Below are 12,426 nucleotides of genomic sequence, written 5' to 3'. Positions count from 1 at the left end.
GGGAGTCTCCCTCCAGAGATTCAGGGTTTAGCTCCCCACTGCTTCTCTGCCCTTCCTAACTTCTTCATTGTGGCCTCTCTCCGTTTAGTTGTAGAGTTTGTTTTGCCAGTCTTTAGGTCATTTTCTTGGTTATTTACACTGATGTGGGTGTTATCTATAGTTGTGTCCATGGGACAAGGTGAGTTTAGGGTCCTCCTACTTAACCATCTTTCCCAAAAGTCCAGAACAATTGAAAGTAGACTTTAAAAAAATATATCATTCTACATACTTCTATATGATTTGAATTTTTACAGCTTTTGTATAAATTGTTTCAAAAAATAGCTCATTGTTTTAAAAAATAAGATGTTTATATAGGCAGAAAAGAAAAAAAAATCTTGTTAGTCTCACCACCCAGAAATGATCACTTATCACTATTCAATTGGCATGGTTAGCTTTTCAGGAGATTTTTATTAAAAAAAAAAAAAAAAGGTCATTGTTGAAACTGAAGATGACATAAATAAATGGAAAGATATTCCATGTTCATGGATTGGGAGAAAAAATATTGTTAAAATGTCCAAACCATCAAAAGCAATCTACAGATTTACTGTAATTCCTATCAAAATAACAACAGCATTTATCATAGAACTAGAGCAAATTATTCTCAAATTTGTATGGAGCCACACAAGACCCTAAATAGTGAGAGAAATCTTGAGAAAGAAGAACAAAATTGGAGGTATCACAACCCCAGATTTCAAGATATACTACAAAGCTGTAGTAATCAAAACAGTATGAACTGGCACAATATTTCAGTGGAACTGAATACAGAGCCCAGAAATAAATTCACATTTACATGGTCAATTAATCTATGACAAGGAAGGCAAGAATATGCAATGGGAAAAAGACAGTCTTTTCAAATGGTGTTGGGAAAACCAGACAGTTCCATGAAAATAATACAACTGGACCATTTTCTTACACCATACACAAAAATAAACTCAAAACAGATTAAGGACCTAAATGTGAGACCTGAAACTATAAAAATCCTAGAAGAGAGGATATGCAGTAATTTCTCTGACATCAGCCATAACATCTTTCTTCATATGTCTCCTGAGGCAAGGGAAACAAAAACAAACTATTGGGACTTCATCAAAATAAAAACTTCTGCACAGCTATGGAAACAACCAACAAAACTAAAAGATAACCTAACCTACTGAATAGGAGAAGATATTTGTAAATAATATATCCAATAAAGAGTTAATATCCAAAATATATAAAGAATTTATACAACTCATCACACAAAAAAATAATCCAATTAAAAATGGGCAGAAGACATGAACAGACATTTCTTGAAAGAAGACATACAATGTCAAACAGACATGAAAAGATGCTCTACATCACTCATTATCAGGGAAATGCAAATCAAAACCACAATGAGATATCACTTCACACCTATCATAATGGCTAAAATCAAAAATGCAAGAACCAACGGTGTTGGCCAGGATGTGGAGAAAAAGGGATATTTGTGTACTGTTGGTGAGAATACAAGCTGGTGCAGCTACTGTGGGAAGCAGTATGGACGTTCTTCAAAAAGTTAAAAATAGAATTATTATATGATCCAGTAATTCCACTACTGGGCATTTACCCAAAGAATACAAAAACACTAATTTGTAGGGATAAATGTGCCCCTATGTTTATTTACAATAGCCAAATTATGGGAGCAGACCATATATTCACAATAGATGAATGGATAAAGAATTGGTGGTATGTATATAATAGAATACTACTTAGACAAAAACTAGAATGAAATCTTGCCATTTGCAACAACATGGATAGATCTAAAGGGTATAAAGCTAAGTAAAAGAAGTCAGTCAGAGAAAGACAAATACCATACGATTTCACTCATATGTAGAATTTAAGAAACAAAACAAATTAACAAAGAAAAAAAGAAACAAACCAAAAACAGACTCTTAACTAGAGAGAATAAACTGGTGGGTGGGAGGTGGGTGAAACAGGTGAAGGGGATTAAGAGTACATTTATTGTGATGAGCACGGAGTAATGTACAGGATTGTCAAATCACTATACTGTACCCCTGAAACTAATATAACATTGTATGTTAATTATACTGGAATTTAAAAACAAAAAAAGAAAACCAGCATTGTACTGGGTGTGTATCTTCCCAAGAACATTGCTTTGGAAAAATATAATTTACTTTCATGTCCAGTTTTGCAAATTATACTTTGATAATGTTAAAAGAAATAAAACATTAGGAAATGGTCATTGTCATTATTATGATGTTTAATTTAAGAAATTTTAAAATAAAAATTGTTATATCTCATTTTTTTCACTATCCCTAGTGAAAACATGGCATAAATGGAGACAATATAGGAACTGGCAAATGTTATCTTTTCTAGTTTTTGTGTACAATCACTCTCCCAGTATCTTTGGGCTGTTGCTTTTTACTTTATTTCTTATACTCTAAACTCTTGAGGAAAAATTCAAGTTCTTTCCTTAAGAAAATAAATATTTTGTCTGTGATGTAGCCATTAAGGTTTTAGGGGCAAAAATTAGCTTTATCTCTCCTTGGACCCTTGGCTTCTAGGCTTTTTTTCCCCCTTAATCTTATTTTCTAATTCAGTGAAGTTTAATTTCCAACTTCATAATTTTGGTTTCTAGCATTATCTATTTTCAATTCATTACCTTTTCAATTTCTAATTTTAGCCAAATGATTGTGTTTAGGTTAACTTTCTGGTAAAGAACAGCCTATCTTCTATCATCATAATATCCCATGGAATCTCACTGAAGATCAAAACAGAGATTTTAGAGGTCTCAGACCTTCTCTTTTAACCTTCAAAAAGGTAGTGTCCTATTGGCGTCTTTACTATCCCTCCAGAATATACCGGAGTTCTCAACTTGCTAGTTCCCTGTCTGAGTGAACAGAACTTTTTTCAGAATTGTGATATGCATAGAGAATTCATAGTCCTTATTTTGATCTAATTGTCTTTTAATATCTGAGTTCTTGCTCTTCTGTTTATAATTCACTTCTGACCATTGGACAAATCTCTCTAGTCCTATCTCTATAGGTCCTGCTTTCAACTCACGCGATCAGGGAACTTTCTCACTTTGGCTCTTGGTGGATATGCTACCTTAGGCAGGTGCTGGACCTTGATGGGCATCTTACAGTTGTAGCAAGAAATGCTTCACAAATGGTATCTGATATGGTGTAGTTAAGATTGATCTTAACTATAGTCTAATTAAGATTAATTCATAAAAATTCATTGCTTAGAAATAATTATCCACTGACCTCAAGTCAACAAAAGTCTTTTTTTTCTAATATGAAAACATGTAATTGTTTGGAGGGAGGGGGAACAACTTGAAATAAGTTAGAAAACACCTCTACATTAATCATTCTTTTCATATACCTCAAATTTGTACTTAATGTCTTTCTTCTCCTGGACATCAGAAAGAACACCTGGGTATACTGGGGGAAGTTTATATTTTTCCAAATCAATGTCTGGAAAAAATGTGTCACTTTCAAATTCCTGCATAATCCTTGTCACAAATATTCTAAGGTGGCCTGGCTTCTTCATGGTTTCCTTATAAACAGAACTGCCTCCCACGATCCAAACCATGTCCACTTTATATGCTAATTCTGATTGCTCAATAACTTTTAAGGCATCATCCAGATTTTTGGCAAGAAAAATGAGCTTCTTGGGGAGGTTCCTTAAGGTCTCAACCGAGAACTAAATTAATTCTTTCCTTTTAAGGTCGATTCTTCTTAGGAATAGAGAACTATTCTTCCTACTCATAATCACTAAATTTTGTTTATGTTCTATGAGGAAGATGCGGTCATTCTTTGGAAATACTGTACCTGAATTCATTCCTAAGCGGGGGCTACAGCACGCCTCCGTTCTTGCAGATGCGCATGTTCTGGGACACAGCGACAATGTAGTTTAGGGCAAGAACCATGACAGCAGCTGTAAACACCTCTGAACTGGCTCACTATCCTGGGATTCCCCGCCCTTCGCCAAGCTTGGTGATATATTGTCTCCTTGGACTCTAGGCTTTTAGAAAAAAATCGAAAACTAACCAATTTGGGTCCTAGATATTTTAAGAGAAATAAAGTATCTGTGAGTATTTTTATTGGAAGCTTCAAGGATTAAAAACAATCTGGATGCTTTGGAAAGCTATAAGGAGGACTGATAGAAAAAAAACCCTGGTAAATAGAATTTTAAAAAAAGTTTAATCATGTATCAAGCATTTACTATGCACTAAATTTCATACATCTTCTCTCATTAGTTGGATTCAGAGTTATTTGTCCACTTTCGTCCTTCAAAACAAAAATGATTTAAACGTCTATGAAAGGAAGGAGGTATTTCTATCTTTATAGCACAGGCCTAACTGAAGACCGCAGTAATGTGAGATTTCCCCACCCCCTTGGGCCACTTCCTTTTCTTACTGTTTTCACAGTAAAAACAGAGGACTCTTGCTGCTACACAATGCCATAGTGCTATCTCAAAGGGCTTTCTAGGTATCCTTGCTGTCTGAAAGTGTGCATGTCATTTGCACCATCTGAAGAGTCAGTGAGCATGTGAGATTGAGTTCTTGCAGAAGCATGCCCTGAAACCAGAATTTGGATGCTGTGACTTATAAAGAAAGGGCTTCTAGGAGAAACCAATAAGCATTAAGGGCGCGGTGCAGAGAGGAAGTGAGGATAGATAGGGAATGGGAAGAAGCCAAGTGAAGGGTGATTTCAGAAATTACACACTCAGCCTGGTCCCATGGGAGCTCTAGAACAAAAGAACACCCCTCAAAGTTAGTTCTTCCTTGAAGCAAAGGAACTGGGCTTTGGTAGCTCACATGAGCCTATCTTTGGATATAAGCTATAGAGTGTGTAGTGGGATGAAACATTAAACTCCCAGGTACTTCTAGCTCACTCTAGTGCCTGATGGTAATCTGCAGGGCTAGGATAACGTGCAGGTGATAGCTATTAGCAGCAAGATATGAAAAAGCTGGGTATGGACTCATTGAGTCTGGGTGAGGCATCAGTCTGCTACTGCAAGTTTCCTGTTAACTTTCTCTGCAGGGCCCACAACACTGCAGTCCCAAACTTCCATTGAAAGTTCAAAGTTTTGTAACACCTGGGTGGCTCAGTTGGTTGACCGTCTGACTTTGGCTCAGATCATGATCTTGTGGTTTATGACATTCGAGCCCCATTTAGGGCTCATTGCTGTCAGCCTGTCAGCAGAGAATCCATTTGAGATCCTCTATCCCCCTCTCCCTGACCTTCCCTTGTTTGTATTCTCCCAAAAATAGGTATTTTTTAAAAAATTCAAAGTTTCGGGGTGCCTGGGTAGCTCAGTTGGTTGAGTGTCCAATTCTTGATTTTAGCTCAAGTCATGACCCTGGGGTCTTAGAATCAATCTTTTCATCAGGCTCCATGGTGAGTGAGGTGTCTGCTTAAGACTCTCTCTGTCTCTCTCTCTCTTTCTCCCTCTCCCTGGCCCATGCTCTCTCTCTCTCTTAAAAAAAAAAAAGTGTGAATGCCATTGAACTCAGATCTGAGTTTGAATCCTAATTCCACAAAAGAAATGGAAGAAATAGTTATTACTGGCTTGACTTTTTTTTTAATGTTTATGTATTTATTTTGAGAGAGAGAGAGAGAAAGCGAGCACACGTGTGAGTAGGGAGTGACAGAGAAAGAGAATGAGAGACAGATTTCCAAGAAGGCTCTGGCTGTCAGGGAGGAGTCAGTCAAATGTGGAGTTCGATCTCAGGAACCATGAGATCATGACCTGAGTTGAGATTTGGAAGCTTAACCCACTGAGCCACCCAGGTGCCCTCTGGCTTGACTCTTTGTCACCAAATCCATAAAATGGGATGATTATTTTTATATCGTAAAGCTTATTCAGTTACTTGATCAATCATTCATTCAATAAATATGGAGTATCACCCCATACCAGACACTGTTCAAGAGTTGTTCTGAGGAGATGGTGGTAAGAACTCTGTAAAATGTAAAGCTCCAGGCAACTGCTTTTACTTGCAGTGGTTATTTATTTTCATATCTTACTAGAGCAAGTAAAATTACCTAAAACCATAGCAAAGAGATAAAAGGGAAACTTTTTTGGCTCTGAGCTGGTAGAAAAACAAAGTATGCCTCTACTCCTTTCCATGAAGGGTTTTAGCTGAAGTCTCCACTCATTCTGTATGGTGCCCCTCAAAGGGAAGCCTGCTTTCTCCTGGAAGTCTCAGGATTTCTGTGAATGATCTTGCTCGGAGAATTTACAAACTGCATTCTCAGGAGCTTCTAGCCCTGCCTCTGCCACAGGTTACCCGCTTCCAAATCTCTTAGTTTTTCCTGGCCTCAGTTTTTTAACCTGTAAAATGAAGGGTTCTGCCACTCACGTGATAGCCCAGTAAGCAGGTCACTTGAATATACTGGAGCCTTATTTGTTACATTTCTATGGTGGGGAGTCAGTACTCATGCTAAGGCTTGGTGGACAGAGGTGAGTATAGGCCCTAGGACTCCACTGCAGATGAGAAGTTGCAACTCCAACCAGATCTAACACTTCCCCCATCCCATTTTCCCCAATACCTCCTTTTTATAACTCTTCACTGTTACCTCTTTACTAATTTGATTATGAAGGTTAAGCAATTTAGTATGTGAATGCTCTAGTCTGGCTGTACTGGATGGTGTATGAGGTGCAAGATGCTTGTAGCTGGCCTAGGACCTCTGTAAACTATGACAAGAAACACTGAGAGTTGCACTATATCAATGGCTCAGACTCAGATATGGGATTGCTGGCTGTGGTGTGATTATCTAAAATGGTTAGAATCTCTACGTAAAATTCCAAATACAAAAACAAAATGAAACAAAAAACCTGAAAACACATCTTCCTTTTAGTTGTCTGGTAGTTGCATTTCTGGAAAATTCAGTGTATATAGTCCTGGCCTGACCCCCTGAACTCGGAAAATCTCTAGTAGAAGCTTCTGTTTAATTGTCAATCTTAATTGGTAGGAACTAAACTCCTAGCAGCTTCTGCCCAGCTGTCAATCTTTCCTTTTAGAAACAAACTAACAAATTGCTAGGACTGAAAAAGAAACATTTGAGGAAGATGCCTACCCAGAGGATTGAGAAAGGGTCTAACAGTTACCTCAGCCTCAATATAATGTTAAAATCCCCTTCTGGATATTTATTCCACACCTTCATGAAAGGAGTTTACTTTCCCTGGTTCAGGGAGACACAGCTTTGGAGATGATTCCCCATGATCTCCTTGTTTGTACAAGTAAAGTTTACCTTGTGAGGAAACTCCACTTGGTGTAGTTGCTGTCTGTAACTTAGCAAGGACTGGGCCCACTTTGGTTCAGTAAGCTTTCTGGCAGAGTAAATAGTCAAAACATATCCAAGAAACAAAATAATTGAAAAATAAAACACATTTTTACATGTAATTATAAAGCCCAGATTATAAAACATATTCTTCATACACTGAGAGATAGAGACAATGTGTGTGTGTGTATGTGGGGGGGACTGGGGCCCCTTGCCCTCTGCCCCTATACGCCTGTAGTGACCACCAAAAACAGTCGTGTTAATTTCCAAAACTTTTAGAGAAGGCTACTGCCTCTATTGAGAACCACTTTTCCAGAGAGTGGGGAATTGCTTATCTAACAAGAGGAAAACAACAATCGGGTGGATGCCTCCTTTTGGTCAGTAAACAGGAGCCTGGAGAAAGACGAAACTAAGGACAGGAAAGTCCCCTTTTCTAACCTGGAACACGGGCTTTCCGCCCAGAGACTGGTGACAAGCTACCATGGGCTCGGGTTGTGATTGGGTCGTTGAGAAACTAAAACAAAACAGCGGGAGGGAAAGGAGGGAAAACCCCAGTGCTTTCTGCCATCAAGTGGATAACTTGCCAGAAACCCCTCGCTTCGTGACCTTGGGTGTGTTTGCTGAGCGCCGCCACCTGCCGGAGGGAGTTCACGGTGAGCACCGCGGTCCCGTGACGCCCCCTCCCTCTGCTGATCTCCTTATCCACTGGGTCTCCCTGGTTCTGCGGCTCCTTGGTTCTTCTTCCCAGCCAGCGTAGCCAGGAACCCGGGTTCGGCTCGCCCAGGCTCCGTCCAGACGCGACAGAGAAGCAGCCGAGAGGCTGGAAAGCGGCGCGTGGCTGGAACGCCCTGTCCTGTACTCCCGGAAAGCTGCCTGGGCAGGACTGGGCTGGACAGGACAAAATAGCGAAGTCATTGATGGTGTACGTGGGGGTATAGGGGGCGGGGGTGGGGTGGGCAGTGCCTTTCCGGGCTGCCTAGTCTCGATGGGAAGGGTCTCTTTCCCTGGGCACAGAGTGAAGGGGGAAGGGCAGGCCCGTTGTGAAAGGCAAACACTTGAGGGTGGTGATCTGGTGAAAAGCAGTTACCTGTGGGGTCTAAGAGGAGAATTGACTGGGTAAGTAGGTCGGTGCTTCCGGTGGAGATCTGAGCACTGTGCCTTCCTCAGGGTGCCCTGCTTTCCATTTTCCTTTAGGGTTTCACACTTTCCCACCAGGTTCTAGGGTGTGTCTAAATCCAGATAGTATCACATTGTTTTGTGTAACATTTCTATGGCAGCTTATGTGTTTGTTTTGGTACAAGCTTTATTGAGCTATACTTCACAAACCATACAATTCATCAATTTAAAGTATACAATTCGATGAGTTTTAGTATATACACAGAGTTGTGCAAACATCACCTCAAGTTTAGAACATTTTCATTGTACTCAAAAGAAACCCTTTACCCATTAGCAGTCACTGCCTATTTCTCCTCAACATCCCAGGCCTAAGGAGTCACTCACCTTTCTGTCTCTATAGATTTGCCTATTCTCGACATTCCATATAAATGGAATCATACAGTTTATCGTCTTTTGTGATTGGCTTCTACTGCTTAATATGTTTTCAAAGATTATCCATATTACAGCAAGAATCTGTGCTTTATTCATTTTTATTGCTTAATAATACTCCATTGTATGCGTATACCATTCTTTTGTTTATCCAAATGGGCATTTGGGTTGTTTCCACTTTTGGGCTATTATCAATAATATTACCAACATTCGTGTATAAATTTTTGATTTGGACAGAAGTTTTCAATTCTCTTGGGTATATACGTAGGAGTGGAGTTGCTGAGTCATACGGTAACTCTGCTTTTAACCATTTGAGGAACTGCCAGACTGTTTTCTAAAGCTGCGACACCATTTTACATTCCCACTAGCACTATATGAGAATCCCAATTTTTCTACACCATCACCAACACTTTTTATTATTTATTTTTTAAATCATAGTCATCCTAGTGGGCGTGAAATGGTATCTCATTATAGCTTTAATTTGCATTTCCCTAATGATGACCGAAGATGCATTACTTTTAAATTACAAAATAATTTTTAGAAAGGATTTACATGCTGAGGTTTTGTGAACTTTAACCGTCTATGTCATGTGTCCAACATAACAGAGCCTGGGCACAAACCAAGTCTTCTTAAGCAAATGCTTGAACTCTGTCCCCTCCTGTTCCCTAGAACAGAATCTGGGATGAAATGCTTCAAGAAAGCTTCTCTTGCTGTCTCTGTTAGAACGGGAACACTGGGCAAGATGAAACTCTGCATGGACTAAATGGTTCATTTCTTACGTGCCATTAGAAACCTAAATGTGCAGGGCACCTGGGTGGCTCAGTCAGTTAAGCATCTGACACTTGGTCTGGGCTCAGGCGCTGTCTGTGCTGACAGCACAGAGCCTTCTTGGGATTCTCTCTCTCCCTCCCTCTCTGCCCCTCCTCCATGCTCTTTCTCTCTCTCTCTTTCTCTCAAAATAAATACACGTACAAAAACCCCAAATGTGCACAGAACTTACTGGTCTCCATTTTTACTTTGTAAACAATAAGTGTTTCCTTGAGATCCTGACACTGGATCTTGGATGAAATAGTGACCCTTTCTTGGTATGCAGCACTTTTGTGCTTAAGTGCCCCTTGGGCTTCTCTTGCTTCCCATTAGGACATGGAATAAGGAGATACAGAGTTTAAACTTTGTTTAAATGCATAACTATTATTTTGAATGCATATTTTTCTTTATATATCTATTTTACACTACTATCAGTCTTATTTAGAAATTACCAAAACTTAATTTTTCTCTTTTTTTTTCAGTTAAAAATTAAGATTGAGTTGTCTTAAAAGTGGTTCCCAGAAGCCGCACAAACCCACCCGCCCACGTGGGAACACAGCAGTTGTGGAGGTGGAGACAGGACTGGATCCAGAATCAGAGTTCAAATATACCAGAAAATCTGGGCTCTAAATTCTTTGTAGTCAGAGAGTGACTGACCAACAGCTGTGAGACACTGGGGACGTTACCATTCACTGTAAACTTTGGCACAGATCACTTATTTCTCTGAAGACTGGATCCAGCAAGCACAATGAATACAAGAATGTGCTGTGGTAGCAGGATGAATTCCAGACAAACCCGAGAATTCCGTACAGCTGGGGAAGGAGGCCCAACGCCTGCGGTGGTCTTAGAAACAGAACTGATAGATCTCAGAGAAAGTGATGAAATAGTTGACCTCACTTGTGAATCCCTAGAACCTGCAGTGATTGACCTAACTTGCCATGACTCTGTTGTGATTACTGAAGAAACGAGGAGGCCAAGAGGAAACAAAAGGTCACTCCAAAGGCAAACTGGCAGCTGTGTGGTGAGCAGTAATGAGGAGTTGATGAGAAACAGAGATGTGTATGTGACCAACGGGTCCTCCCATAATGCCCTGGAAGAAGCAGCTTTAAGATGCACACTACCTGGTTATATCCGGTGTCGAATTTGTATGGATGGGTACTTGGAGATTGAACTGAGTAGGCGACATATTTACTCTACAGAATGTGGCCACATCTTCTGTAGTCACTGCCTCTGCACTTGCCTTAAATATAGTAAAAATTGCCCAGTTTGTTTGAAAAAAGTCAGCTGTCATCAGTACCACCGTATTTACATATGAGGTGTGCTGTATTTGGCTGGATTTTTCCATGTTCTCATGCAGAAACTGTGGGTGGCTGTCATCCTATACACTGGAGCCTTTCAAAAAGGCTCCTTTAAAAATTGTTTTCTGGGGTACCTGGGTGGCTCAGTCAGTTGAGCGTCTGGCTCTTGGTTTTGGCTCAGGTCATGATCTCACAGTTTATAAGTTTGAGCCGTGCATTGGGCTCCGTGTTGACAGTGCACAGCCTGCTTGGAATTCTCTCTCTCTGCCTCTCTCCTTTCTCTCTCTCTCTCTCAAAATAAAGAAACTAAAATGTAAAAAATTATTTTCTGGAGTATATAAGAAACTTTAATTTCTCACACACTATGTATGAGACTACTTTCTTTTGTTTCATGCTTTAAGGCTGGACTTTGGTTGTCACAGTGTGCCAGAGACTAGTGGTTGTCCTCAAAGCAATCTTTTCTCCCCCCCCTCATAAGAATCAATTTTTAATTGACCACACATGGACATTTTGGATCATGTAAACAAGGGCAACATCTTAGAGTGGTGGAGCAAGTAGATAGAAATAGCCTGGGAGACTGAAAACTTCGCATACAAATTTGGACTTGTACTTGAGAGACAAACTTTATTCTTGTTTAAGTAACCTTATACTAGGTCTTATTTAGAGTAATGGAAACTTTATTTTAATTAACGGACCAGGTAGGGTGCTGTCTCTGGGTTTCTCTGGATTTCCTGATTCCACTGGGATGGAAGGAAGTCAGTCTTTTTTGACTACCTCTCCACCCAGCAGGGTACAGGTGGGTCCATGGGCAGGCACCATGTCCTCTGAGACTCCTGCTGGCCTTTGAAGCCAGTCTGAGGAGTTGCCTAGGCACACGGGAATCTAGAGTTGTGGTTCTGCACTCTCTGACCTGCCAGGCCACAGAGGAGATGCTGTTACCCTGGCTTTACAGGTGTGGCTGCCTCCACCACACTGGTCAGCTAATCAACAAGTTGGCATGCTTCTCTGTTAACAAACACATCACTGCACTGCCATCCCAGCTGCTTCAGGGGCACCGCCCACCTCCCAGCCAAATACACACTAGCTCTTTTTTCTTTTGCAGACGATCACACAGCACTCACAATTCAGCCTGCACTTTAGAACTGGAGAGGATGAGATTTCTACAGTGCTCCCTCCTTTTCCCTCAAAATGACATGGGCAGTAAAGTCTGTTCCTAACTTGCTATGGTTGTAGCAGTGCTGCTCTCCTCCATGGAGGCTCAGTCGTGCCAATGGAACAGTGCCCATCCCTGTGTTGTGTCTATCTGCGCAATGCATTTTCTGAAATGTTCCATACCTCAGGCTTCAGTTGCTTGATGTGGCACAGGATATGCAAGATAAATGTGGTATGCTCCCTTCTATGTGTTCCTTTGTATATTCTAAAATGAAAAGAGGACAAAAAAGAACATGAAAATGAAAAAGAAATTGAAAAAAAGT

The 12,426-nt window shown here is 40.2% G+C and overlaps 1 long non-coding RNA gene and 2 pseudogenes across 4 annotated transcripts in view; 1 reads left to right on the top strand and 2 right to left on the bottom strand.

Annotated features, from left to right (window-relative positions):
- Nucleotides 1-12,426, bottom strand: part of LOC144231881 (uncharacterized) — a 33,912-nt gene that overhangs the window by 14,483 nt on the left and 7,003 nt on the right. For both annotated transcript variants that reach the window (XR_013335225.1, XR_013335226.1), the window contains exon 3: nt 12,287-12,368. This is a non-coding gene — a long non-coding RNA (uncharacterized LOC144231881). The remainder of the gene's footprint in view (nt 1-12,286; nt 12,369-12,426) is intronic.
- On the bottom strand, nt 3,376-3,943 carry LOC144231767 (dihydrofolate reductase-like; annotated as a pseudogene).
- LOC144231879 (E3 ubiquitin-protein ligase RNF4 pseudogene) lies at nt 7,830-11,275 on the top strand (annotated as a pseudogene). 2 transcript variants are annotated; one of them, XR_013335223.1, is made up of 2 exons: nt 7,830-7,954; nt 10,136-11,275. The product of XR_013335223.1 is annotated as an E3 ubiquitin-protein ligase RNF4 pseudogene, transcript variant X1 (transcript). The 2 variants fall into 2 exon arrangements; XR_013335224.1 differs by lacking the exon at nt 7,830-7,954 and adding an exon at nt 7,972-8,223.

This window comes from Crocuta crocuta, unplaced genomic scaffold, assembly GCF_008692635.1.
Source record: "Crocuta crocuta isolate KB4526 unplaced genomic scaffold, BGI_CrCroc_1.0 scaffold102, whole genome shotgun sequence".
NCBI classification, from domain to species: domain Eukaryota; kingdom Metazoa; phylum Chordata; class Mammalia; order Carnivora; family Hyaenidae; genus Crocuta; species Crocuta crocuta.
The sequence above is the reverse complement of the archived record's forward strand: the minus strand, read 5'-3'. Positions and strand labels throughout refer to the sequence as shown.